Source organism: Panthera onca, chromosome B3, assembly GCF_046562875.1.
Source record: "Panthera onca isolate mPanOnc1 chromosome B3, mPanOnc1 haplotype 2, whole genome shotgun sequence".
In the NCBI taxonomy this organism is placed as follows: Eukaryota; Metazoa; Chordata; class Mammalia; order Carnivora; family Felidae; genus Panthera; species Panthera onca.
This window is the reverse complement of record NC_138344.1, coordinates 77,086,493-77,112,937: the sequence shown is the minus strand read 5'-3', so window position 1 is coordinate 77,112,937 and position 26,445 is coordinate 77,086,493. Positions and strand designations below refer to the sequence as shown.

The window sequence follows — 26,445 nt, the reverse complement described above, 5'->3', positions numbered from 1 at the left end:
CTAAGCATTTATGGATGAAGTCTCACAATCTCAGATTCTAAAATGAGAAAAGAAGCTTAGAAATTGGAAAGTTCTAGATGATCACATATTTAAAATAAATGCTCAGGGCTAATGGATAATAATCTAGAGTATGTACTGAGTTGGAGGTACACTAGATACTAAGATGTAGGCTTAGGTGGTAATCCATATGCATTGAGCAAATCACATGGGTAATTGTTGAGCACGAGAAACAATGATGACCAATTGAGAAATAAGACTGATGATTTTTATCATTTATTAACATGGAAAAAATTTGGTGAGAAAAACTTCTGAGAAAAAAATTAGGTGATTTAAGAGTCATGTCACTTTGTATGCAGTGACCATCACCTCCCCATTTCTGCCTTCCTCAAACCCTGGAAATCACCATTCAACTCTCTGCTTCTAGGAGTTTGACCATTTTAGATTCCACATAGAAGTGAGATCATACAGTGTCTGCCTCTCTGTGTCTGGCTTATTTCACTTACCATAATGTCCTCCAGGTCCATTAATGTTGTTGCAAATGGCAGGAGTTTCTTTTCTTTTTCTTCCCTTCCCTTCCTTCTTCCTTTCTTTTTTCTTTCTTTCTTTCTTTCTTCTTTCTTTTGAGAGACAGAGAGTGTAAGAGAAAGAGAGCATGCAAGCATAAGTGGGGGAGGGGCAGAGTAAGAGGGAGAGGGAAGGAGGGAGAGAGAAAGAGAGAGAGAGACAGAGAGAGAGAGAGAGAGAGAGAGAGAGAGAGAGAATCTTAAGCAGGTTCCATAACTGTGAGATCATGACCTGAACTGAAATCAAGAGTCAGATGCTTAACTAATAACTGAGCCACCTAGGTGCCCCTACGATTTTCTTCTTTTTAAAGGCTGAATAATATTCCCTCATATGTATATACCACATTTTCTTTCCATTCACCCATGATGGAAACTTAGGTTTTCATATCTTGGCTATTGTGAATAATGCTACTATGGACATGGGAAGGCAGATACCTCTCCAGGATCCCAATTTCATTTTCTTTGGATATATATCCAGGAATGAGATTGCTAATCATATGATAGTCTTACTTTTTAATTTTGAAAAAACAAAACAAAAAAAACCCTCTATACTATTTTTCATAAGGGCAATACCAACTGACATTCTCATCAACAATATACCAGGATCCATCCCCTTTACTCCACATTCTTTCCAACACTTGTATCTTTTTCTTTTTCTTTTTTTTTTTTTTTTTTGATGCTCATCTTAACAAGTGTGAAGTGTAACTCATTTTGGTTTTGACTTGCATTTTGATTACTGATGTTGAGCATATATACACACACTTGTTGGCTATTTGTGTGTCTTCTTTGAGAAATACCTATTTAGGTCTCTAGACCAATTTTTATCAGGTTGTTTTTCTGTTTTGTTGATTTATAATAGTTTCGTTTATATTTTAGATATAAACTCCTTGGCATATAGATGGTTTTCAAATATCCTCTTCCTTTTTGGAGATGCTTATTTATTTTGTTGATTACTTCCTTTGTTGTGCAGAGGTTTTTTAGTTTGATATAGTCTCACTTTTTTTTTCTTGTTACTGTGCTTTTAGCACCATTCAAAAATCATTGCTGAAATCAATGTCAAGGAACTTTTTCCCTAAATTTTCTTCTAGAAGTTTTATGGTTTCAGATCTTACATTTAAGTGTTTAATCCAATTTGAGTTGATTTTTGTGCATAGCAAAAGATATGTCTCAAACATTATTTAAGTAGATATCCAATTTTTCCAAACTTATTTTTTGAAGAAATTATCCTTTCCCCTTTTTGTATTTTTGGAGCCCTTGTTAAAAATTAATTGACTGTACATATCTTGGTATATTTCTGGACTTTCTATTCTGTTCCAATGATCTATGTGTCAACTTTTATGGCAATACCATACTGTTTTCATTACTATAGCTTTGTGATATAATTTGAAATAAGGAAATGTAATGTCTCCAGCTGTTTTTCTTGCCCAGGATTGCTTTGTCTATTCAGGATCTCTTGTGGTTCCACATGAATTTTAGATTTAACTTTTTCTCTTAATCTCTTAATCTCAGAAAAATGCCATTGGGATTTTGATAGGGATTACTTTCAGTCTGCAAATTACTTTAGGTAGTATGGACATTTTAACAATATTAGTTCTTCCAATCCATCAACATGGGGTACCCTTCTAATTATTTGTGGTTCTTCAATTTCTTTCATCATACTTTTATAACTTTTACTGTACAGATCTTTCATTTCCTTGGTTAAATGTATTCCTATGTACTTTATTTTTGATATTATCACGAGAGTGTTTTCTCATCTTTTTTGGATCGTTCATTTTTATTATGTAAAAAATGCATCTGATTTTTGTATGTTGATGTATCCTGTAACTTTACTGAATTCATTTAGCAGTGTGATTTTTTAGTGGAATACTTAGGATTTTCTATATGTGACCATGTCAACTACAAAAAGAGACAATTTTATGCCTCCCCTTTTGATTTGGAGAGTTTCAGTTATGCAAATAAATAAGTCTAAAGATCTGCATAATATACAGCATATAGCTAATAATAATATGTTTTATCTTTAAAATATTCTAACAGAGTAGACTTTATATTAAGTGTTTTGCAATGAAAAAATTAATACTAATAATAGGGGCAAGAGAAAGCTTTGGGAGTTGATGGATATGTCAATGGACTTGATGGTAGCGATGATTTCATGGGTGTATGGTTATCATCATAGCATACTGAGTTATATACATTAAACATGCCCATCCTTTAAAATTTCAAAAAATACATAAAAATAAAAATTACTAGAAAGCAGAGAGAAAGAGATAAAGAAAGAATTGTGTCAGAAGTAAAAGTAAAACCAACTAAAAAAGAATTGGGGAGGGAGAATTTAATAGTCACATGGGTCAAAGAAAGAAAATGAGTGCTAAAGAAGCTTTGGAAATTAGAAGACAATTTAAGAGGCCTTATAATAAAAAAAAATTATGTTATAGAATAAAGGATTATTTAATTTTCCTTAGCAATATTGTGATGAAAACACAAAAAAGAGAACAGATTAGAAACGGTAAAATGATTCTCTGTCCCTCCCCCATTCATGCTCTCTCTCTCTCAAAAATAAACATTAAGAAAAAAAAAATGTTAATGGCAAAACAATTGCAAAACTGTAACACAGTCTTAACTCTGGTGTTAAAAGTACATAGTATTTTTTTATTAAAAAATTCTGTAATAACTGTCAAATACCAGTAAACAATATGCTATCAGAAGACTACAGTTTGAAAGCCCATAAGCTGAGTAGGTTAGGCCCCTTTCTGAACATTGTACCTACTACTGGTAACAGAAACACCTGATTTTGACACTGGAACAACAGCTATAGCAATTTGCACTGATGGAACAGGCCAGTGGCAAGACTCTAGAAGAGTAATACGGTCTCATACCCAGAAGTCAAAATTTTGGTATATGGTAGCATGTCTCACCAGTACCCATGGCTCATTAAAACAGGATTCGAGAAACTAGCAGAACATCAGAAAATAACTAGTAGAAAACTCAAAAACAAAGATGAGCATACAAACAAAGTTCTAAAAAATATTATTAGAGGAGCACCAAACTCAATAATCAGAAAGCTAACAGAGAAAATAGTTATTAGAATAACAAAAATATAAACTGTAAATAATACACCTAGTAGATAAAAGAGAACATTAAATTCATAATACTCTAGTTTTTTTAATATGGACTTTAGAACTAAAAATATACAATAACTTGCAAATAAATATCTTAGGTATTAGTACCTAATACCTAGATTAGATTAGATTAGATTAGTACTTAGGTACTGAAAAAGATTAGTAACTTAGAAAATTTAAATGAATGTTTCTGGAAAAACAAGATGGAAAAACCCAAAATGGTTAACATAACAAAAACAAAAAAATTAAAGATAGAGCCTCATAGAGGATAGTTTCAGAAATTCTATCTGGCACCTATGATGCAGAGTATAAAAGGAGAAAATAAAGTTATATCAGAGTTTTAAAATACATTTTCACAAATGAAGAAAGTTCACCCTTCAGTTTTAGAAATTTCAAAAGAAGCAAAATAAAAATCTAGACATTTAAAATACTGCTTTAAAATTTTTAACTAAATAGCTGAATGAAAGAGCAGATTGGAGATAACTAAAAAATAGAAACAATGAGGTAAAAAATAAGTCTGAAGAAATTTTCTAAAATCTAACATTAAGTTGTAAACTAACCAAACTAAAGTGAGATTAACAAACAAGAAAACAGAATGAGAAGTTCTAAATGGCTGAGATAAAAGAACCATTTTTAGAAAAAAATGACTAAGAATTTTTCATAATGGAATAAAAACATGAATTTGTAGATCTGAGAGATAAACACACAAGCAAGACAGATACCTAGACAAAGATTAATATAACTACAGAAACCAAAGACAGTGGCAAAGTTTGAAAATAGCTGAAGGGAAAAGACAGATTACCTATAAACAACTGAAAATCTACAGTGAAAGCAGATATTTGAGTGTTCGTGAACAAGAATCTTTACAATTGAGTGGTTTTTCTATTACCAAAAAAAAAAAAAAAAAAAAAAAAAGAAAAGAAAAGAAAGAGAAAAAAGGAGATATCCTAAATCCATCATCAGGAAATTTAGTAAATAAATATTTGAATGTGTATGTAATCTCAAACTATATAGCTGTAAAAATGAAAAAAGTTACAGCTAAAAGTATCATAACAATAATTTTTATGCAAAATTATAGGTAGTCATAAATGTAAATAAAGTGGTTATCTATAAACAAATGAGCTTGGAATTTTAGGAATACCCATTAGTTTAGTGAGGTTTCAAGGCATGCAGTGTGTGCTATCTGGAGAAGGGGTGGGGTTATAAAAGGTTCAGCCAAAAAGCAAGGGTTACTCTGTTTTCCTCCAACATTGCCCAGGGGAGGCAGGTGCTAGCCAACAGCCCCAAGTCTCAGGTCAGCTTAAAAGACTCCACCCTACAGTGACCACAGAAGCATCTGGCTTGCGTACTTAATAGCCCCAGGCTTAAGGTCACTCAACAAACACTCCTCCCAATTACATTTAATTTGAAGGAAAAATGAAGGGAAAAAGACCAAAATAAAAGGGGAATAAATTTTGAGGATTTCATTATCATTATTATTTATTTTTGGAGAGTGCACAGGTATATGTACTTGCTTAGAAAAATAATTGCATAATGAATGGTGAAAGGCCAGAGAAGGGTAAGGTCACAGAGCTATTATAGTATAAGTATTTTGAAGGAAGGACAATGCTTCATCTAAAATTTGCAGATCAGGCAGAACGAAGGAAATTAGACAAAAATGAAGATGCCATTGATGGTAGAGCACATCATTGAGAAAGTTTATGTTACATCTCTTTTTGTTGAAAGTGAAGTAGGAAAATGATGAGTTACTTTGAGGAGCAGGGGTAGGGATTACGAGAAAAGCAGTAACATTGAACAGCTATATGGGAATAAGAAACAAGAAACTGATCAAAAACAAACTGAAGACCATAGTTGGCTGAGGAATGCTGAGGGCCTAATTAAAGACGGAGAGAATACACTGTAATGGCTCAATCAACCTGGTATAATTCTTCTCTAGAAAGAAGTTCTTAGTTAGCCCAAGGCTGGGTGTGAGTGCGGCAAAGGAAAAAGAAATAAAAATAAAAATCATAGAGGAAATGAAAAAGCTAGCTAGAAAGTGGTTGACATTGAATTATAGAAACTACTGGATAATAAGTGAAACTAGAATATGTGAAAATGAAAATATCTGGGAGATGAAAATCTGATGTGACCAAAGGGATGGGAATGAAGGGAGAAAGTCGCAAGAATAAGAGAATATGATTAGAAATTAACTTCTTACATGCACTCAGTTATTCCCTATCTCACTACTCATTGTTTTCAGTACCTATTAATACATAGTATTTTCTTTTTTCTTCAGGACTGGAATTTTGTTTGTGTCATTTATTGATGCATCCTCATCACCTAGAGTGGCTAGTGGCACAGCAAGAGTATTCGATAATTATTTTTGAATTTCTGAAGAATTGTTGGAATTAAGATTTCGTTGGTGGTATGAATCTTGTTGTGGGCAATAAACTGGATGAAAGGGTTTACAAAAGTAAAAGGCCTTCACCTGAGAGAATTAAAAGGGAAACACTGACAGCAGAGTTTAATAGAGCATCTCATTCGTAGAAGATGTGCTACTATATATTAGTTCACAGGTAGACCCCTGGAGTAAATTTTAAATAACCTACTTGGTGCTGGCTCCACAATGCATTAGCAGTAGGATACTGAACTTAATTATCGTGAACTCCCATTTTCTCATTCACAAAAAGGACTAACACCTTTTTAACATTTTTGTGAGGATACAGTTAGATAAAAGTACACACTCACTTTGCACCTCATATGAGGATGAGTACACACTCACTTTGCATTCCTCATATAAGGAATGCTCATAATATTTTAGGTATTTTCAAATGCTCCTCAAATTACTGTGGTATAATCTACATTCCCCTTTTATGCACTTATTTTCTTTTTTTTTAATATATGAAATTTATTGTCAAATTGGTTTCCATACATCACCCAGTGCTCATCCCAACAGGTGCCCTCCTCAATATCCATCACCCACCCTCCCCTCCCTCCCACCCCCCATCAGCCCTCAGTTTGTTCTCCATTTTTAAAAGTCTCTTATGCTTTGGCTCTCTCCTACTCTAACCTCTTTTTCTTTTTTTTCCTTCCCCTCCCCCATGGGTTCCTGTTAAGTTTCTCAGGATCCACTTAAGAGTGAACACATATGGTATGTGTTTTTCTCTGTATGGTTTATTTCACTTAGCATCACACTCCAGTTCCACCCACGTTGCTATAAAGGGCCATATTTCATTCTTTCTCATTGCCACATAGTACTCCATTGTGTATATAAACCACAATTTCTTTATCCATTCATCAGTTTATGGACATTTAGGCTCTTTCCATAATTTGGCTATTGTTGAGAGTGCTGCTATAAACATTGGGGTACAAGTGCCCCTATGCATCAGCACTCCTGTATCCCTTGGGTAAATTCCTAGCAGTGCTACTGCTGGGTCATAGGATAGGTCTATTTTTAATTTTTTGAGGAACCTCCACACTGTTTTCCAGAGCAGCTGCACCAGTTTGCATTCCCACCAACAGTGCAAGAGGGTTCCTGTTTCTCCGCATCTCCTCCAGCACCTATAGTCTCCTGATTTGTTCATTTTGGCCACTCTGACTGGTGTGAGATGATATCTGAGTGGGTTTTGATTTGTATTTCCCTGATGAGGAGTGATGTTGAGCATCTTTTCATGTGCCTGTTGGCCATCCGGATGTCTTCTTTAGAGAAGTGTCTATTCATGTTTTCTGCCCATTTCTTCACTGGATTATTTGTTTTTCGGGTGTGGAGTTTGGTGAGCTCTTTATAGATTTTGGATACTAGCCCTTTGTCCAATATGTCATTTGCAAATATCTTTTCCCATTCCGTTGGTTGCCTTTTAGTCTTGTTGATTGTTTCCTTTGTTGTATGCACTTACATTCTTTACCAAGACATTAAAGATCCCAAGGAAGCTTAGTAACCTACCAGGTCTAAAAGTCAAACAATTGCACCTACTGAGCATCAGTAATGTATCTCTAAGTATTTTCATCAAGGAGCAAATAAATCACCATGGCAATGATATTAATGAGCCCAACTAAATGTGTGTTGTATATAATGATGAATTTGCACTATAGAGCCGAGGGTGTCAATGTTTAAGTCATACCAACAAGTTCACAGAACATTTCTGGAGAGAGATAACCCTGTATCTTTAAACTCTGGTGCATCTTATCACATTGGAACAAGGCACAGCGTCATTGGCTTTTCCAACATGTTTACAGCTATTTGAGTCAAAGAGATGATGCTTCTGTTAAGAGGTGCTGAACTGAAGGGACAGGCGCTCATCCAGACAGCACAAAGTGTGAGCTCCAAACTTTGATGGCTGAATGCAGATTTTCATTTTAAGCTTCCTCTTGCCTTCTTATAAACTATCCTGCCTTTAAAAAGCAAAAGATTCACCAAAAACATGTTTAAATTGTATTCTGCCTTCTGTTTGGCCAATCAGAAATGCTGCATCGAAATAGTTCCATGTGAAAAAGGCATGCAAGAATTATGTCCACCAATTCTTTTATAAAGAGTGTTTCAGACTGTCAAAATGGACTCTGGATAAAAAGGAATAAAAAAAATTCTCTACCACGACTAATGGAAATTCACTCTTTCCTTGCTTAAGAGTCTCAATTCATTAGACAAAAAGTTTAAGAAATTGTGTACACACACACACAAATATATTCACAGATAAAAAAAACACAAATAGAAATATCCATTGATAATAAAACATGTTTTATAAGGAAAAGACAATTTCCAAAAGAATACAGTTTTTACATAAAAGTAATGTAATATACGTTTCTTACTCTTGAGAAGGAAAAGAGTTGGTCATAGTTGTAGAAAAGATAGGAGAAAGAATTATTCTTTGGATGGTGCATTCTTTTACAGCACCACTTTCATTACCAATTTTTCATCCTTTTTGTGGCTCATGGTTATCTCATGTTCAAACTCCATTTAGTACATTTAAAACAAAATAGAAAAGCTAATCAATCATAAAAGCACTCTGAAATACATGGAAATTGTTCATGTGCACAAGAGATTTAAGAGTAAAAGAGATGTTATCTCTCCATTCCTTTTATTGGCATGCATACAAAAGAAAAACATTTGGGGTTCATCCAAACATGGGACACAATTCAAATTTTTCTATAATTTTTCTAGGAACTGTTTTGTCAAGTAAATTATTGAGTATGTCTTTGCCTGAAATTAAAATGTCAAAGTATCACTTTTTATAGCATATTAATTTAGTGTGCCTCTAACTGAAAAGTCATCGTACTGGAACAAAAGGAGACTTTGTCAAAAACACAGAAATATTCAAGGGCTATTATGGTAAATAGTTGTTAACTGAGCAGGCATTATGTTAGATAGGTCTGTTGTTTGCAAATTATTTTTAGCTCTATTTTTCTGAAAGAGAAAAACTGAGTCAGAGACATTAATAAAATCACTGCAATATTTTGTAAGGGAGTACAGATTTCAAAACACTGAGCTCTGAAAGACAGTTCACAGTAACGTTTTCTTAACAGAAACACACACACATAATTACTAATGTAACAGTCTGTCTATAGTGGAAAAGCAACAGTTTTATCACATGCTTATATCTGCAGACATCAGAACTATGGAAGTCAAGAATATCTTTATTTTCACTACAGTCTCAGAAAGTCATGAAAAAAGGCTCAAGGTTTCATTTAATTTAAGGACTATTGCTAGGCAAGATGCAATTACTTTTTGTAGAGTTTATTTCAAGAATAACTATGTTGTTTCCCTCACCCCACACTGTGGCATGATGTCCTTAATCGTAATGGCTGTAGGGCAAGGGCTCAGTTTGCTTCATCAGTTTATCATCAAGAAGACAAAAAGGACTAGATTAGAGATATTACACAATTCGGCCCTAAAGAAGATGTGCACAGTGTTGCTAGAGGCAGGACATGGTATAATCCGCTGACCCATGTGGCGAATATGCTGGTTTTTCATGGGCCCGGAATACTTTCAGCGTCATTACGAAAGCACAAAATCTGCATGTCGAATTAATTTGTGCTCTCTTCACCTCACATTGATTAACACAAATTAAGTTTCACACTAATCACCTAGAGCAGTTAACAAGTAGTAGTATCAAATTCCATGACTTTCCCTCACTATAATTTTTAAACTACTCTTTCCCCAATTCCTATTTAATAGAATCCTGTAGTGTTCATTTCAAAGAAGTCATGTAAAATGAAGGTGCTCACAGCATGCCTCAGATTTTCTCAGCGTTGAAATATAGAGTTTGGAGACACTTGTGTATTTCATAGCTAACTTGGTTTCAAAAAATGGTCCCAATAATTAGTGAAGTAACAAGTGTGGTTTTAAACATCTTAAGTATTCTATGAATTTGCATCAAGAAAACCCAGAGGCATATCATCAAATCCTGGATTGTATTCATTTACATAAAAAACCAAATGTAGAGGTATCACATCAAAGCAAGTCCTAATATGAACAAATGTGAGGTTTTAAACTGCTCTTCTTATAATGTTGTTTTCTATTACCTCCTAAGGGAGTTAGTGAAAGAGGAAGTTTTGTTGAGAGTCCACATTTCAAGTGTTCGTATAACAACTCCCCTTAATTTTAGGTTTCATACACATAAATACATGGAGAGATACCATGAAAGACCTACAATAAAGCATATGCTAAATATCAAAGGGGGAATAGATTTTATTAATAAACAATACGGTTTTATATTTTATGATAGAGAACATGAGAATGATACACCAATAAAAAGTCAAGTTAAGTACTTAAGTCTAGTGAGAAGTTGTTCCCGCCAAGGTCAAAGAGGTTGCTGCCTGTGTTCTCCTGTAGGACTTTGATGGTTTCCTGTCTCACATTTAGGTGTGTCACCCATTTTGAATTTATTTTTGTGTATGGTGTAAAATAAGTGGTCCAGTTTTATTCTTCTGCATGTCACTGTCCAGTTTTCCCAAAACCATTTGTTGAAGACATTGTCTGTTTTCCATTGGATATTCTTTCCTGCTTTGTCGAAGATTCGTTGACCATTGTGGGTCTGATGCATAGTATCTTGTTAAATGTTTAAACATTTGAAATAAAATTTTGTCGGTAAAAATTTATACAAATTGGGGGGCTGGGGGGCTCAGTTAATTAAGCGTCAGACTTCGGCTCAGGTCATAATCTCACGGTTTATGAATTCAACCCCCATTTGGTCTCTGTGCTGACAGTTCAGAGCCTGGAGCCTCCTTCGGATTCTGGGTCTCCCCCTCCCTCTGCCCGTCCCTCACTCACGCTCTGTCTCTCTCTGTCTCTCAAAAATGAATAAGCTTAAAAAAAATTTTAAATTATAAGATACATGACGTCTTCAAGAGTGGACTTTTATCTTATATCCCTGGTACAATTCCTTGGTACGTACTGGATTCTTAATATATTTTCTGAATTGATTAATTAACAAAAAGTACTAGGCACTTTATAGGACATGAAGTATTAAAAATGGAATACACTGAAGACTCAGCCCTCAAAGAAATTATAGTCTAATGGAAGAGCTCATAGATACTGAGAAGTAATCAAACTAATTAGTAATGAGAATAAAATATAGATCTATGCAGTTCATTTAGATAAACATGAGTCCATATTTTGAAGCACTAAAATGGTGAGCCTAAAAAAATCCTACCAGAATAGTTGGAGCTATCATTTATAAACTTTGAATATCAGATGAAGTTCTTATGTGGTCCTATTTAATTTATGGAGTTGTAAATCACAGAGCAATGGTAGTGTTCCTGAACTACTCTAGTGACTGAATAGATTTGTTTCACTGCCTAATTTTGAGAATAAGGCTTACTCTGAATCATCTACCAAGTTCTTTCCTATCACATCATTTGAGTGATGATCTCAAATTCCTACATGTAGGGAAAGATGTATTGTTCTTTACTTTATAATTAGGTTACTAAACAGAGGCAAGTCTTTCTGAAATGGTAGACTAAGGACCTCTGATAAATAACTCCTTTGTAAGAGCGATCAAAATACAGGAAAAATTTGTCTAAGTCAACTTTTTCAGAATTCTGGAAATGATAAAAAGCTTTCAAAATCCAAGAAGTATCTGTTCAAGAAAAATGTCTGAATCTCAGTAAGAAGAGTGGATTTGTGGTGTTTTAACTTGCCCTATCACATTCTCCTCTTGCCAGATCTGTGGTAGCCTTAAAAATCAGTAACCTAAGAGTCATTGGAGGGAGAGGAACAGATCTGGAGCTTCCATAAAAGTCCCATTCCTAGAGAAGTGTTACTATTTGAGCTCTGTAGCAGCTCTCTGGACAAGGCCCTCTTGCAAGGCTTTTCATCATTTGATCTGACTCAGCTTGTCCAGTGGAAAGTCTTATCTCAAGGTGTTTGTTGAAAGCAGTCAGCATCAGTTATTTAATCTTGAAGCTGCCAGAGACAGTGATACCAGGTGTACCAAATAAGAGGATAGCCAAAAAATTTTTTAAAAGGAAAAAAAACAGTTTATGAGGTACCCATATGGGACTTTGATAGACTCCAAAATAATCCTAGGTTTGTGTGTATGCCCCAGAATCCCTGACAGTCCCCTAACCCATCCATCACCTGTAGGTGACCTTCAGGATATGCACAAGCTAGAAATGAATAATGCATAATTGTAAACTGGAGAGTTGAAGTCATGTCCCATCACACACACAGGGCCCTTCTGCAAAGGTTGGAGACTTATCGGTTCAAGCCATTTAATAAAATATCTGTCCAATTATCAGCTGATCACTGTTAACTGTAGCAGGTACTTCAGTGGGCACACATGAATTAGTCAAGGAGAAACATTACACAAACAGTAACAACAACAAAACCTAATGATGAATAGGAATCTTTTTTTTCTAGAGTATCCACATAATATTATTTCAAATGTTCAGTTTTCTACAAAAAAAATGAGACATGCAAAGAAATAAGAAGTATGGCCCATATACAAAAAAAAAAAAAAGATAGGAAGAAAAGAAGGAAGGAAGGAAGGAAGGAAGGAAGGAAGGAAGGAACCCAATGAAGTTATTAAAACCATCTTTTAGGAAAACCAAGTGTTGGACTTACCAGACAAATTTAAACAATCTGCTACTATAAATATTTTCAAGAAACTAAAGGAAGTCATGTCTGGAGAATTAAAGGGAAGTATGAGAACAATATCTCACTGTATAAAGAATTGCCAATCAAGACACCAACATAATTCAAAAAGTACCAAATATCATTTTTTTAGTGGAAAAGTAAAATTACCAAAATGAAACTTCACCAGAAATGTTCAAAACTAGATGTGAACTCACAGAAGAAAAAATCAACCAACTTGAAGATAATTCAGTTGACATTTCTCAATTATTTCTGTTGGAACAGAAAGAAAAAAGAATGCACAAAACTAATCAAAGTCTCAGAGAACCATTGGATAACTTTAAATGTACTAAAGTATGCATAAAGGTAGTCAAGAAAAACAGAAAACACAAGCAGATAGAACATTAGAATGAATAATTACTAAAAACTACCAAAATTTGATGAGGAATATTAATTCGCATATGTGAGAAGCTCAATCAACTCCAAACAGATTAAACTCAAAGCTATCCATACCCAAATATACCCACTATCAGAAATAGCGAAGGCCAAGTGATAACGGGATGATTCAAAGTGTTGAAGGAAGCTGTTGACCAAGAATTTCCACACTCAACTCCTGGACACAAAGTTTTTGTATATTATTGAAATTAAACTGACACTAATCTAAACTAGATTTTTAAAAAAATTTTTAAAAATGTTTATTCATTTTTGAGAGCAAAGCACAAGCAGGGGTGGGGCAGAGGGAGAGGGAGACACAGAATCCAAAGCAGGCTCCAGGCTCTGAGCTATAAGCACAGAGCCCCACGTGGGGCTCGAACTCACTAATTGCGAGATCAAGACCTGAGCTGAAGTCAGATGCCTAAGTGACTTGAGCTACCCAGGTACCCCTAAACCAGATTGTTTTAAGTTGTTACTTTATAATCCCCAGGGCAGCCATTTTAAAAGAAAAAGATGTACCATGTAAAGAATAACCAAAAGGGAGCTGAAGTGGCTATATTAATCTCAGATCCAATAGACTTTAAGACAAAAATTGTTACTAGAGAAAATGAAAACATTTTCCAATGGAAAAAAGGTCAAGTCATCAGGAAGATATAACAATTATAAGCATTTATGCATGTAGTAAAAGAGCCCTCAAAATGCATAAATCAAAAACTGACATACATAAAGGGATAAAAAGATAATTCAACAATAATAATTGGAAACTTCAATATCCCACTTTGAATAACAGATAGAAAACTAGGCAGAGTGACAAGGAAATAGAAGACTCAAACAACATTATAAACCAACCAGATCTAAGAGACATCTATAAAACACTCAACCCAACAACAGAGAAAAACATTCTTCTCAAATGCATATAGAATATTCTCTAACACAGACCATATATCAGGCCATAAAACAAAACTCAATAAATGTAAAATGGTATAACTGATACAAAGTTAAAATACTAGAAATCATGAAGAAATGTGTTCTGTTACCACAATAAAATGAAATTAGAAATGGAAGAAGCAAATTAGAGTATTTCATAAATATGTGGAAACTAAACAATGCATTCTTAAGTTTCTAACGGGCTAAGGAAGAAATTAAAATGGAAATTAGTAACTACTTTGAGATGTATGAAGATAAATACACAATATGCCAAAACTTAAGGAATGTGGTTAAAACTGTACATGGAAAAAATATATTTATGGATACCTATGAATATAAAAGAAAGATTTCTAATCACCTTATTCTTCCACATTAAGAAACTAGTAAAAAGAGCAAAGTAATCTCAAACCAAGGTCAAAAAGGAAATAATAGAAATGAGAGTGGAAATAAATTAAATAAAGAAGAGGAAAAAATAGAGAAAATTGACAGAATAAAAACGTGGTTCACTAATCTTCCATTAGACTGAACAGAAACAGGTGTTGAGAAGGATGTGGAAGAACTGCAATCCACATACTTTACTAGAAACACAAAATGGTGCAATGACTTTGCAAAACTCTTTGGCATTTCCTCAAAATTGTTGTAAATAGAGGTATTGTATAACCCAGCAATTCCACTACTAGATATATAGCCAAAATACAGGAGAATAAAAACATACACATGACTATTTATAGTGGCATTAATCATAATGGTCAAAAAATGAAAACAAATCGAAGTCCATCAACCAATGAATGGATAAACAAAATGTGATATACCCATTCAATGTAATAGCCATCCAAAGGAATAATATTATGATACATACTACAACATAGATGAACCTTGAAAACATCCTAAAATAAGCCAATCACAAATGACCACATTTGTATAATTAAATTTATATGAAATGTTCACAATAGGCAAATCCATAGAGACAGAAAATAGATTAGTGGTCAGAGGCGTGGGGAGAGAGAGAAAGAGAAAGTGCATGCTAATAATGGGTATTCTTTTGGGGTGATTAAAAGGTCCTAAAATTAGTGGTGAGAATTACAAAACACTGTGAATATACTAAAAAACTAATGAGTTGTACATTTTACAAAGGTGGATTTTATGCTATGAGAATTGTACTTAAAATAATTAAGGAAGATGAGAGTGAGGCAGGTACAGTCTTCTTATATTTGAGGTTAGATCTTTACATGATTGCTTCAGTCTCCATAACTGCCTTTCATTTCCTGATCATGCATAGCCAACAAATTCCATATTAATAACAAAGTAAAGGCACTTTTTTGACATGTCTGAAGAATGTGTTGTTGAAATAAATTAACATAAGTTAACAATGTATAAGCCAAAAGCAACTTTTGAATAAGACATACTGCTAAAGAACTTAATTACATCGAGGTGCCAGATGAAGCTGCCACTTCCCTAGTTCAAGCCAACAAGGAGAAAAGGAAGCCAAAAATAAGAAGGGAAGAATGGAAACACTTACCTGAATGATCCAGTTTTGGTTGGTGACTTAAGACAGTTCCAAAGAACTCTCATATCTTCCTAGCATCGGGGCTTATAAGTGAAGAAGGAGGAATTCTGGATATGAGACAAGAAGTTATGCTTTGTTAAGCATAAAGGTAACCTCCAAAGCAAGAATGAATATAGAACAAATGAGAAAAGAGATCCAAAAGTTAAATAAAGGTTTTTCTAAACTTTTTTCATTTGCAATTGTTTTTTCATACAGTCCACACAACTGTAGTGATTGCTTTCTCTGTCATGTAATTTAAAATGAATTTCAGACCACTATCATATAGGATTATATGTGTGTAAATAAAATATCTAAATTATTGCTTCTCAGTCAAGTGAATCAGAATAACCCATGAAAATATTGTAACATTGGATTCCCATAACTGTGTCCCAAATTCATGGAATCAGAATATCCAGGGTTGATGACTAGTTGATGATACTGATGATGGCGATGGTGATGATGAAATACTTGGAGTATGACTTTTGTGATCAATCAGGTTTGCGAATCACCAGGTATCATTATGAAACAAACACACACATACAGTACGTATAATCATGCAATCTGAAATCTGGAATGTGTAAATTAAGGATATATAGAGGGGAAGTACTTTCCATAAAGATATATGGCCAGTTAGCAGCAGTGTTGCATAAGAACCTAGGTTGGTTAAAAACAGTCTTCTATAGGCTGAGCTTATTGTTTCCCTTTACTTCAATTCCCACTGATAGGCGATGAAATTTAAGACTTAATGTTATGTAGCATGGTACAGTTTCTTGCATTAACTTTAAAATCACTTTAAAACCACTGGCCAATAAAACATTTCACTCTTGTAAATGATAAATATCAGGAACAGCTGGAAAATAAATTATTCTTAAATTTCCATGTATATTTATGAATTTGGAAGACCATTTCATCAGAGGTGAAAACACGAAACAGTAAATGATGCTTGCCTCTGGGGAGTGGGAAGGTGAGGTAGATGTGTAGAGTAGGAGGGATGCTTATTTACATTGTAAATGTGTTATAATCAGATCTTCCCATTTTTAAATAATAAAAGGAAATAAAATTATTTACAGAATAAAAGGAAAGAAAATTAACTTATCCAAGAAAAGTTATTAGTTTTTCTATTGCTGTGTAACAAATTAGCACAAACTTAGCAACTTAAAAAAAACATGCATTTTTTATCTCAAAATTTCTGTGGTTCTGGGAACCAGATATATCTTAACTGAATCATTTAAAAGAATGTAATTAATGCAATGGCCAAGACTGAATTCTCATCTAAAAGACAGACTAACTAGGAAACAGTCCACTTCTAGTCTCACTCACATTGATGGAAGAATTCCTTTCCTTGTGATTGTATGCTGAGGTCCCCAACTTCTTGCTGCCTATTGTCTGGAAGCTACCTTCAGCTCCTAACGGCCTTCCTCAGTTCCTTACCATATGAGTATTTACTTCTTCAAAGCTGGCAACGGAGTCTTACATTACACAATCGTGGGAGTGACATCTTATTACCTTTACCATCTTCTATTGATCAGAAGAAAGTCACAAGATGAGCAAGGACTTGGTTTTTGTAGATCTTGCTGATATAACAGATTATATTTTGAAAGGAAACAGGTATTTATTGAGACTCTTTTTGCGTCAGGCACTCTATTAAGCATTGTAAGATTCTGTATATATTTCTTACGGCATTCATATAAAATACTGATACTACCAGTTATACTCTGGGATGAGAACTTAGAGTCACTTTTCTTACGTGATGCAAGTAGCAAGTGTTAGAGCATGAATTTCAACAAAAGTCTTCCCTTAATCAGAGCTCTTCTATTTCTATTCTACTACATTACTGTGTTAGAAGACAGGGCTAAAAACAGGGGTTGTTTTTGCTCCCCAGTTTGCATAAGGTAGTACATGTTAAATGGGCAGAAGTGAAAAGAAGGGGACGTGGAAAAAATTAACAGAAGCATGACTAAATCAACTTACATAAGATTTCACAAGTGAATTCAGTTTATATTATTTGTAATTATTGAAGGCAAATACACAACATTGAAACTTAAAAAGACAGTACTTAGATATAAGCCTTGTGGATTATATAGTTTAATATCCAAGGGCACATAATCAAGCTTGTTTTTTGTTTGTTTGTTTGTTTTTTGTTTGTTTGTTTTAAGGAACAGGTAAAGAATTTAAAGCTTTCTCCAAATAGACTTTCCTTTGACAGTTAAATAGTAATAAAATCCACTTAGAAGTTTCGATTTTCTCTTGTAATTGGCAACAGTAATTTCTACATTTTGGATTAATTACTAAAAATTTTCATTTCCCATAGGTGGCAGCATAAACTTCAATAGAATATACATTACTAGCAATGTTAGTTCAGATCTTCTTTTCTCATAATGGCAAACTACTATTTTGAGGGTTTTCTGATTCCACTGAGTCCATCTTTTGAATCTATTTAAAATGTTTTAAGTAGAGAATAATTTTTTTTTTAATTTTTTTTAATGTTTATTTATTTTTGAGACAGAGAGAGACAGAGCATGAACAGGGGAGGGTCAGAGAGAGGGAGACACAGAATCTGAAACAGGCTCCAGGCTCTGAGCTGTCAGCACAGAGCCCGATGCGGGGCTCGAACTCACTGACCGCGAGATCATGACCTGAGCCGAAGTTGGCCGCTTAACCGACTGAGCCACCCAGGCGCCCCTAAGTAGAGAATAATTTATTTTGTTAGAAGTACAAGTATAATGTAAGTAAAAGTAAATGTACAAGTATAATTTTGCATCATTTTTTGAGACAGCCTTATCATTCCATGATGAATAAATGAAAAAAGAACTAAGATTAAAAGCCAAAATCAATAGTTTTAATTGATATAGTTGGGTAGTTAACATGCCACTTTCAGAGTTGACAACATAAGATGATTTTATAATGATCAATGAATTCTTGTCATGCACTGAACTCTCCTTTTTGCAGTATGTACAAGTATGTAGGTGTATAATCTTATATGCAATCATGTCTGACTGGATCAGCTCTCTCAAACTCTTTATTTTAAGTTTGTTTATTTCTTTGGATTCCCAAAGCAGTTAGAAAAGGGTTCACATTTGTGTTTTAAGGAATGTCAAAATATTCAATCAACTGGTATTTTTCCATACCTTTTGAATTGGTTGAAAATTTTTCACTCTCCAAAGTACAATATTTAAATTCTACTTAATGAAGTTATATACAAAACAAAATAAACAAACAAAAATAAATAAAAATTCAGTTGTAGTTAATCTTAGGTTAACGTTCACCTGGAAATGTCTTGATTTAAGTGCATTTGTTTCCTTTTTCATGTTTCGATAGATCTCCTTTCTTTGTTTTTTGTATAAATTAGCTCTTGAGAATCCACTGTATTCCAGAGAAATCTCATACTTCACAGAAAGCTGACTGGATTTTAGTACAGGATATTTTAACACATTTGTCTACCTTTAGGTGTTTTGCTTTATATTTCAAAGGTATGATAGCAGTTCAACACTCAAATATCTGCCTTTTATAACTTATCTCCTAAGATATGTTCCAAAACAATGAGGTATATTGTTGACAAAGAATTAAATGTAATAATCAAGCAATTAACCAAGGGTATCTGCAGCACTATATAGAAAGACAAATTAAGAAGACTACCATGGTATCCAGAAGCCATCTGTTAACCAATGTCAAATTGATGATAAAGAAAATTGAGTTCCCTTGGCAGTTGGTTTTTCTCCAGCTGTATACAGCTATAAAAGAGCCATCAAAGACAAATCTGCATTTGTTGTTAATTCAGAAATGCAGTAGATAGGCACTGAGAAACCTCCAGTGACAACTTTTTATTCTGAAAGTTGATGCTAAGATTCCTGGGAAAGTTACACATTGGGCCTTGGATAGGCATTTAAGACCATCTTGACAGGGCAAAATGATGATCAGTACAATTTTCATATGCATGTATGTGCACGCAAATACAGTAAAAATCTGCTCAGACCATGAAATAATGAGATAATCACTTCTAAAGTAATCAACAATGCAAAGGTTAGTTGAAAACTTATACATTTCCCCCAACATTTATTATTGCAATATTCCAATGTGAGTCTCACTTTAAGAAAAGCCTATGACGAAGCAGTACTAGAAAATAATCATAAATTTGGACGGCCTTTAGAAGTAAGACCTGAAAAAGACTAATGTCAAAGACTTAACAAAGGGTCCTCAAGAATCATTATAATACCAACACTCAAAGGAAACTTTAAAAAGTTAACATAATGCCTTGAAAAAGGTTGGGATCTGGAGTCAGGCAAAAGTGATGTTTCAAATTCATACTTCATTTCTTATTAGTTATATGACCTTGGGCATATTACTTAATCTGTAGTGGTGTGTGTATAAAAATGAGACTGATAATAACCGTGCATGGATGTTGAAAGGATAAAATGAATTAATGGGTGTCAAAACTTATTTCTGTCAAATAAAACGTTAAATGTCTTATCAATGGATTATTGAAGTAATAATAATTGCTAAGGACTTTAAGCTTATTGTAGAGAGGTCACCAGGCTGAGGATCAGGAAATCTATCTTGTTCTACCAGCTTTCACCCTGTACAAATCATTTAAGTTCTCTGGACCTCAGTTTACTCTTTGCTAAATTGAGGTTGGGATGGGGATAGAATTAAAATGACTATATTAATTCTAAAATCCACTTATTCCAAGGATTTGCGTTAGATTACAAAAAATAAAAGCAAAATATAAAATCACATATTTGCAGAAGAACAATGTTGAAACCATCGCAATCCGTTAGATGTGCTGTGTTTATTGCTAATTTCTTAAAATAAAAATTTAACAGTGGAAAAAGTCAGCTTTTATAGCCCACTTAAGGTTTATGTTTTTATTAGAATGTGTTTTTTTAATATATGAAATTTATTGTCAGATTGGTTTCCATACATCACCCAGTGCTCATCCCAACAAGTGCCCTCCTCAATATCCATCACCCACCCTCCCCTCACTCCCACCCCCCATCAGCCCTCAGTTTGTTCTCCGTTTTAAAGAGTCTCTTATGCTTTGGCTCTCTCCTACTCTAACCTCTTTTTTTTCCTTCCCCTCCTCCATGGGTTCCTGTTAAGTTTCTCAGGATCCACATAAGAGTGAACACACATGGTATGTGTCTTTCTCTGTATGGTTTATTTCACTTAGCATCACACTCTCCAGTTCCACCCATGTCGCTACAAAGGGCCATATTTCATTCTTTCTCACTGCCACATAGTACTCCGTTGTGTATATAAACCACAATTTCTTTATCCATTCATCAGTTTATGGACATTTAGGCTCTTTCCATAATTTGGCTATTGTTGAGAGTGCCGCTATAAACATTGGGGTACAGGTGCCCCTATGCATCAGTACTCCTGTATCCCTTGGATAAATTCCTAGCAGTGCTATTGCTGGGTCATAGGGTAGGTCTATTTTTAATTTTTTGAGGAACCTCCACACTGTTTTCCAGAGCAGCTGCACCAGTTTGCATTCCCACCAACAGTGCAAGAGGGTTCCTGTTTCTCCACATCCCCTCCAGCACCTATAGTCTCCTGTTTTTTTCATTTTGGCCACTCTGACTGGCATGAGATGATATCTGAGTGTGGTTTTGATTTGTATTTCCCTGATAAGGAATGACGTTGAGCATCTTTTCATGAGCCTGTTGGCCATCTGGATGTCTTCTTTAGAGAAGTGTCTATTCATGTTTTCTGCCCATTTCTTCACTGGGTTATTTGTTTCTCGGGTGTGGAGTTTGGTGAGCTCTTTATAGATTTTGGATACTAGCCCTTTGTCTGATATGTCATTTGCAAATATCTTTTCCCATTCCGTTGGTTGCCTTTTAGTTTTGTTGGTTGTTTCCTTTGCTGTGCAGAAGCTTTTTATCTTCATGAGGTTCTAATAGTTCATTTTTGCTTTTAATTCCCTTGCCTTTGGGGATGCGTCAAGTAAGAAATTGCTATGGCTGAGGTCAGAGAGGTCTTTTCCTGTTTTCTCCTCTAGGGTTTTGATGGTTTCCTGTCTCACATTCAGGTCCTTTATCCATTTTGAGTTTATTTTTGTGAATGGTGTGAGAAAGCGGTCTAGTTTCAACCTTCTGCATGTTGCTGCCCAGTTCTACCAGCACCATCTGTTAAAGAGACTGTCTTTTTTCCATTGGATATTCTTTCCTGCTTTGTCAAAGATTAGTTGGCCATATGTTTGTGGGTCTAGTTCTGGGGTTTCTATTCTATTCCATTGGTCTATGTGTCTGTTTTTGTGCCAATACCATACTGTCTTGATGATTACAACCTTGTAGTAGAGGCTAAAGTCTGGGATTGTGATGCCTCCTGCTTTGGTCTTCTTCAAAATTACTTTGGCTATTCGGGCCTTTTGGGTTCCCTATGAATTTTAGGATTGCTTGTTCTAGCTTCGAGAAGAATGCTGGTGCAATTTTGATTGGGACTGCATTGAATGTGTAGATAGCTTTGGGTAGTATTGACATTTTGACAATATTTATTCTTCCAACCCATGAGCACGGAATGTTTTTCCATTTCTTTATATTTTCTTCAATTTTCTTCATAAGGTTTCTATAGTTTTCAGCATACAGATCTTTTACATCTTTGGTGAGATTTATTCCTAGGTATTTTATGCTTCTTGGTGCAATTGTGAATGGGATCAATTTCTTTATTTGTCTTTCTGTTGCTTCATTATTAGTGTATAAGAATGCAACTGATTTCTGTACACTGATTTTGTATCTTGCAACTTTGTTGAATTCATGTATCAGTTCTAGCAGACTTTTGGTGGAGTCTATTGGATTTTCCATGTATTATATCATGTCATCTGCAAAAAGTGAAAACTTAACTTCATCTTTGTCAATATTGATGCCTTTGATTTCCTTTTGTTGTCTGATTGCTGATACTAGAACTTCCAGCACTATGTTAAACAACAGCGGTGAGAGTGGACATCCCTGTCATGTTCCTGACCTCAGGGAAAAAGCTCTCAGGTTTTCCCCATTGAGGATGATGTTAGCTGTGGGCTTTTCATAAGTGGCTTTTATGATCTTTAAGTATGTTCCTTCTATCCCGACTTTCTCGAGGGTTTTTATTAAGAAAAGATGCTGAATTTTGTCAAATGCTTTTTCTGCATCGGTTGACAGGATCATATGGTTCTTCTCTTTTCTTTTCTTAACGTGATGTATCATATTGATTGATTTGCGAATGTTGAACCAGCCCTGCATCCCAAGAATGAATCCCACTTGATCATGGTGAATAATTCTTTTTATATGCTGTTAAATTCCATTTGCTAATATCTTACTGAGAATTTTTGCATCCATATTCATCAGGGATATTGGCCTCTAGTTCTCTTTTTTTACTGGGTCTCTGTCTGGTTCAGGAATCAAAGTAATACTGGCTTCATAGAATGAGTCTGGAAGTTTTCCTTCCCTTTCTATTTTTTGGAGTAGCTTCAGAAGGATAGGTATTATCTCTGCTTTAAACGTCTGGTAGAACTCCCCTGGGAAGCCATCTGGTCCTGGACTCTTATTTGTTGGGAGATTTTTGATAACTGATTCCATTTCTTCGCTGGTTATGGGTCTGTTCAAGTTTTCTATTTCCTCCTGATTGAGTTTTGGAAATGTGTGGGTGTTTAGGAACTTGTCCATTTCTTCCAGGTTGTCCAATTTGTTGGCATATAATTTTTCATAGTATTCCCTGATAATTGCTTGTATTTCTGAGGGATTGGTTGTAATAATTCCATTTTCACTCATGATTTTATCTATTTGGGTCATCTCCCTTTTCTTTTTGAGAAGCCTGGCTAGAGGTTTATCCATTTTGTTTATTTTTTTCAAAAAACCAACTCTTGGTTTCATTGATCTGCTCTACAGTTTTTTTAGATTCTATATTGTTTATTTCTGCTCAAATCTTTATTATTTCTCTTCTTCTGCTGGGTTTAGGGTGGCCTTGCTGCTCTGCTTCTATTTCCTTTAGGTGTTCTGTTAGATTTTGTATTTGGGATTTTTCTTGTTTCTTGACATAGACCTGGATTGCAATGTATTTTCCTCTCAGGACTGCCTTCGCTGCATCCCAAAGTGTTTGGATTGTTGTATTTTCATTTTCGTTTGTTTCCATATATTTTTAAATTTCTTCTCTAATTGCCTGGTTGACTCATTCATTCTTTTTTTTTTTTTTTTTTTTTTTTTCCATTCATTCTTTAATAGGGTGTTCTTTAACCTCCATGCTTTTAGAGGTTTTCCAGACTTTTTCCTGTGGTTGATTTCAAGCTTCATAGCATTGTGGTCTGAAAGTATGCATGGTATGATCTCAATTCTTGTATACTTATGAAGGGCTGTTTTGTGACCCAGTAGGTGATCTATCTTGGAGAATGTTCCATGTGCACTCGAGAAGAAAGTATATTCTGTTGCTTTGGGATGAAGAGTTCTAAATATATCTGTCAAGTCCATCTGATCCAATGTATCATTCAGGGCCCTTGTTTCTTTATTGACTGTGTGTCTACATGGTCTATCCATTTCTGTAAGTGGAGTGTTAAAGTCCCCTGCAATGACCACATTCTTATCACTAAGGTTGGTTATGTTTGTGAGTAATTGTTTTATATATTTGGGGGCTCCTGTATTCGGCACATAGACATTTATAATTGTTAGCTCTTCCTGATGGATAGACCCTGTAATTATTATATAATGCCCTTCTTCATCTCCTGTTACAGCCTTTAATTTAAAGTCTAGTTTGTCTGATATAAGTATGGCTACTCCAGCTCTCTTTTGACTTCCAGTAGCATGATAAATAGTTCTCCATCCCCTCATTTTCAATCTGAAGGTGTCCTCAGCACTAAAATGAGTCTCTTGTCGACAGCAAATAGATGGGTCTTGTTTTTTTATCCATTCTGATACCCTGTGTCTTTTGGTTGGCACATTTAGTCCATTTACATTCAGTGTTATTATAGAAAGATATGGGTTTAGAGTCATTGTGATGTCCGTAGGTTTCATGCTCGTAGCGATATCTCTGGTATGTTTTCTCACAGGATCCCCCTTAGGATCTCTTGTAGGGCTGGTTTAGTGGTGATGAATTCCTTCAGTTTTTGTTTATTTTGGAAGACCTTAATCTCTCCTTCTATTCTAAATGACAGAATGCTGGCCAAAGGATTCTCAGCTGCATATTTTTTCTGTTCATCACATGGAAGATTTCCTGCCATTCCTTTCTGGCCTGCCAAGTTTCAGTAGAGATATCTGTCATGAGTTTTATAGGTCTCCCTTTATATGTTAGAGCACGTTTATCCCTAGCTGCTTTCCGAATTTTCTCTTTATCCCCGTATTTTGCCAGTTTCACTATGGTATGTTGTGCAGAAGATGGATTCAAGTTATGTCTGAAGGGAGTTCTCTGTGCCTCTTGGATTTCAATGCCTTTTTCCTTCCCCAGATCAGGGAAGTTCTCAGCTATGATTTCTTCAAGTACACCTTCAGAACCTTTCCCTCTCTCTTCCTCCTCTGAAATACCAATTATGCATAGATTATTTCTCTTTAGTGCATCACTTAGTTCTCTAATTTTCCCCTCATACTCCTGGATTTTTTTATCTCTCTTTTTCTCAGCTTCCTCTTTTTCCATAATTTTATCTTCCATTCCCCTATTCTCTCCTCTGCCTCTTCAATCCTAGCTGTGGTTGTCTCCATTTTATCTTGCAGCTCATTTATAGCACTTTTTAGCTCCTCCTGGCTGTTCCTTAGTCCCTTGATCCCTGCAGCAATAGATTCTCTGCTGTCCTGTATACTGTTTTCAAGCCCAGTGATTAATTTTATGACTATTATTCTAAATTCACTTTCTGTTATATTGTTTAAATCCTTTTTGATCAGTTCGTTAGCTGTCGTTATTTCCTGGAGATTCTTTTGAGGGGAATTCTTCCGTTTCGTCATTTTGGATAGTCCCTGGAGTGGTGCGGACCTGCAGGGCACTTCCCCTGTGCTGTGGTGTATAAGTGGAGTTGTGGGTGGGGCCGCAGTCAGACCTGATGTCTGCCCCCAGCCCACCATTGGGGCCGCAGTCAGACTGGTGTGTGCCTTCTCTTCCCCTCTCCTACGGGCGGGATTCACTGTGGGGTGGCGTGGCCCGTCTGGGCTACTTGCACACTGCCACGCTTGTGGTGCTGGGGATCTGGTGTATTAGCTGGGGTGGATCGGCAAGGTGCACAGGGGTGGGAGGGGCAGGCTCAGCTCTCTTTTCCTTCGGTGATCCACTTCAGGAGGGGCCCTGCAGCACTGGGAGGGAGTCAGACCTGCCACCGGAGGGATGGATCTGCAGAAGCACAGTGTTGGGTGTTTGTGCGGTGCAAGCAAGTTCCCTGACAGGAACTGGTTCCCTTTGGGATTTTGGCTGGGGGAGATGGCGCTGGCGAGCGCCTTCGTTCCCCTCCAAGCTGAGCTCTGTCATCCGGGGCTCAATAACTCTCCCTCCCATTGTCCTCCAGCCCTCCCGCTCTCCAAGCAGATCTGTTAACTTATAATCTTCCAGATGTTAAGGCTCGCTTGCTGTCAGAACACACTCCGTCAGCCCCTCTGCCCTTGCAAGCCAGACTCAGGGGCTCTGCTTGGCCGGTGGGCCGCCCCTCCGCCCCAGCTCCCTCCCGCCAGTCCGTGTAGCGCGCACCGCCTCTCCGCCTCCTCCGTGGGCCTCTCGTCTATGCTTGGCTCCAGAGAATCCGTTCTGCTAGTCTTCTGGTGGTTTTCTGGGTTATTTAGGCAGGTGTGGGTGGAATCTAAGTGATCAGCAGGACGCGGTGAGCCCAGCGTCCTCCTACGTCACCATCCTAGAATGCGTTTAAGTAAA

At 35.6% G+C, this 26,445-nt stretch overlaps 1 long non-coding RNA gene across 1 annotated transcript in view; it reads right to left on the bottom strand.

Annotated features, from left to right (window-relative positions):
* Positions 1-15,615: 15,615 nt before the first annotated feature.
* Positions 15,616-26,445, bottom strand: part of LOC132668437 (uncharacterized) — a 78,090-nt gene continuing 67,260 nt past the window's right edge. The window contains exon 3 of the long non-coding RNA XR_009605575.3: positions 15,616-15,704. This is a non-coding gene — a long non-coding RNA (uncharacterized LOC132668437). The remainder of the gene's footprint in view (positions 15,705-26,445) is intronic.